The sequence below is a fragment of the Triticum aestivum genome, chromosome 5A (genome assembly GCF_018294505.1).
Source record: "Triticum aestivum cultivar Chinese Spring chromosome 5A, IWGSC CS RefSeq v2.1, whole genome shotgun sequence".
NCBI lineage: Eukaryota > Viridiplantae > Streptophyta > Magnoliopsida > Poales > Poaceae > Triticum > Triticum aestivum.
Genome location: NC_057806.1, coordinates 604,756,234 through 604,760,206, shown reverse-complemented (window position 1 = coordinate 604,760,206; position 3,973 = coordinate 604,756,234).

The following is a 3,973-nucleotide window of genomic DNA, read 5'->3' as shown; positions in this document are numbered from 1 at the left end:
CTGTATCATTCAAAAAAATGTGCACGCATTTCGAAACAAATATCAGTCATATTTAGAAAAAATATATAAGGTAAAAAATGTTTCATACCGTTTAAAAATGTTTATGACATTTTCTAAAAAATTCACGCGTTACAAAAATATGTTTACGTGCTTTGTGAGCAAGCAAGTTGGATGCACACGCACTTAGTTTCTTTTGATGAGCTTTCATATATTTATAGCTCTGGTGCATGACAATCGCTACTCCTCGCATTGACATTAATTGATGGTCATCTCCATAGTCCGTTGATTAGTCGTGTCAATGTGAGACTTTCTTCTTTTTTGTCTTCTCACATAACCTCCATCATCATATGCTATTCCACCCACAGTGTTATGTCCATGGCTTGCGCTCATATATTGCGTAAAAGTTGAAAGTGTTTGAAAAGGCTAAGTATGAAACAATTGCTTGGCTTGCCATCGGGGTTGTGCATGATGGGAGCATTTTGTGTGAAGGAGATGAAGCATGGCCAAACTATATGATTTTGTAGGGATAAGCTTTTTTGGCTATGTTATTTTGATAAGACATAATTGCTTGGTTAGTATGCTTGAAGTATTATTATTTTTATGTCAATATTAAATTTTTGTCTAAAATCTTTTGGATCTAAATATTCTTTCCACACTAAAGAAGATTACATTGATGAATTATGTTAGGTCGCATTCCACATCAAAAATTCTGTTTTTATCATTTACCTACTCGAGGACGAGCAGAAATTAAGCTTGGGGATGCTGATACGTCTCCAACGTATCTATAATTTTTTTATTGTTCCATGCTATTATATTATCCATCTAGGATGTTTTGTATGCATTTATATGCTATTTTATATGATTTTTGGGACTAACCTATTAACCTAGAGCCCAGTGCCAGTTTTCGTTTTTTCCTTATCTTTGAGTATCACAGAAAAGGAAAACCAAACGGAGTCCAATTGACTTGAAAATTCATGGAGATTATTTTTGTACCAGAAGAAGCCCACGGAGTATCAGAGATGGGCTAGAAGAGTCCCGAGGCACCCACGAGGGTGGGGGCACGCCCTACCCCCCTGGGCGCGCCCCCTACCTCATGGCCGCCTCGGAGACCCCCCTGACTTGTTCCCGACGCCAAAATCCCTATAAATATAGAAACCCCTGAAAAGAAACCTAGATCGGGAGTTCCTCCGCCGCAAGCCTCTGTAGCCACCAAAAACCAATCGGGACCCTGTTCCGGCACCCTGCCGGAGGGGATCCCTCACCGGTGGCCATCTTCATCACCCGACGCTCTCCATGACGAGGAGGGAGTAGTTGACCCTCGGGGCTGAGGGTATGTACCAGTAGCTATGTGTTTGATCTCTCTCTCTCTCTCTCTCGTGTTCTTGATTCGACACGGTCTTGATTGATCACGAGCTTTGCTATTATAGTTGGATCTTATGATATTTCTCCCCCTCTACTCTCTTGTAATGGATTGAGTTTTTCCTTTGAAGTTATCTTATCGGATTGAGTCTTTAAGGATTTGAGAACACTTGATGTATGTCTTGCGTGGGATACCCGTGGTGACAATGGGGTATTCTATTGATTCACTTGATGTATGTTTTGGTAATCAACTTGCGGGTTTCGTGACCTTAGGAATCTATGCATAGGGGTTGGCACACGTCTTCGTCTTTACTCTCTGGTAGAAACTTAGGTGCACTCTTTGAAGTTCTTTGTGTTGGTTGAATAGATGAATCTGAAATTGTGTGATGCATATCGTATAATCACACCCACGGATACTTGAGGTGACATTGGAGTATCTAGGTGACATTAGGGTTTTGGTTGATATGTGTCTTAAGGTGTTATTCTAGTACGAACTCTAGCATAGATCGAACGGAAAGAATAGCTTCGTGTTATTTTACTACGGACTCTTGAATAGATCGATCAGAAAGAATAACTTTGAGGTGGTTTCGTACCCTACAATAATCTCTTTGTTTGTTCTCCGCTATTATTGACTTTGGAGTGACTCTTTGTTGCATGTTGAGGGATAGTTATATGATCCAATTATGTTATTATTGCTGAGAGAACTTGCACTAGTGAAAGTATGAACCCTAGGCCTTGTTTCCTAGCATTGCAATACCGTTTTTGCTCACTTTTATCAATAGTTACCTTACTGTTTTTATATTTTCAGATTACAAAAACCTATATCTACCATCCATATTGCACTTGTATCACCATCTCTTCGCCGAACTAGTGCACCTATACAATTTACCATTGTATTGGGTGTGTTGGGGACTCAAGAGGCTCTTTGTTATTTGGTTGTAGGGTTGTTTGAGAGAGACCATCTTCATCCTACGCCTCCCACGGATTGATAAACCTTAGGTCATCCACTTGAGGGAAATTTGCTACTGTCCGATAAACCTCTGCACTTGGAGGCGCAACAACGTCTACAAGAAGAAGGTTGTGTAGTAGACATCACGGTTCGACCCGCAATGTTGTATGGCGCTGAGTGTTGGCCGACTAAAAGGTGACATGTTCATTAGGTGTGGCGGAGATGCGTATGTTGAGATGGATGTGTGGCCACACGAGGAAGGATCGAGTCCGGAATGATGATATACGAGATAGAGTTGGGGTAGCACCAATTGAAGAGAAGCTTGTCCAACATCGTCTGAGATGGTTTGGGCATATTCAGCGCATGCCTCCAGAAGCTCCAGTGAGCGTGCGGAGAATGTCAAGAGAGGTCGGGGTAGACCGAACTTGACATGAGAAGAGTTCGTTAAGAGAGACCTGAAGGATTGGAGTACCACCAAACAACTAGCTATGGACAGGGGTGCTTGGAAGCTTGCTATCCAGATGCCAGAGCCATGAGTTGGCTGCGAGATCTTATGGTTTTCACCTCTAGCCTACCCCAACTTGTTTGGGACTAAAGGCTTTGTTGTTGTTGTTGTTGTTGAAATGGTCTTTTTAGGGAATGTTAAAAGATAGATGACGATAGAAATATCATATTTATCATTTTTTTACCTTTTATAGATCGGATATTGTAGAAAGAAGTTCTTCTTCTTTAAATCGCTGCAACAAACTTGAAGATTTCTGTATTTGTTGTTGCATAAAATGTTAGAGCATCTCCAATAGATGATGCAAATTTGGAGATGCAAAACAAGAGATGTAAAAATTTACATCTCCAAAAAGTGCATTTTACATCTCCAAAAAAGGGGCAACTCCAACAGATGATATAAAACTGCAACTCCAACATATGTTGCAAATGGAGTTGTAATGGTAAAAGCTATGCAAATGTACGCATGCACAACAAAGACAAGAAATGTCAAGAAAAAAAGTTCCATACAAAAGATAGTGTGTGACAAATTACCTCGCATAGTGATTCCGTCGTGGCACTCCTATCTTCCGCCTCAGTATCATGGTCGTGCACAATATCCTAAGCTAAAAATACAAACAAGATCATTGTTGAAATTGCAGAATATCTGAGATGAAAGTAGGTTTGGATGCTTCAAAATAGAAACATGCTGTCAAATGGTTTAGCATCTTGCTCTTTCTTAGCTTCGTCATTTCTACCATCGTCCACCTTCTCATGTGTTGGGGAACGTAGTAATTTCAAAATTTTCCTACGCACACGCAAGATCATGTGATGCATAGCAACGAGGGGGAGAGTGTTGTCTACGTACCCAACACAGACCGACTGCGGAAGCGTTGACACGATGTAGAGGAAGTAGTCGTACGTCTTCACGATCCAACCAATCAAGCACCGAAACTACGGCACCTCCGAGTTCGAGCACACGTTCAGCTCGATGACGATCCGCGGACTCCGATCCAGCAAAGTGTCGGGGAAGAGTTCCGTCAGCACGACGTCGTGGTGACGATCTTGATGTACTACAGTAGCAGGGCTTCGCCTAAACTCCGCTACAGTATTATCGAGGAATATGGTGGCAGGGGGCACCGCACACGGCTAAGGAATAGATCACGTGGATCAACTTGTGTTTCT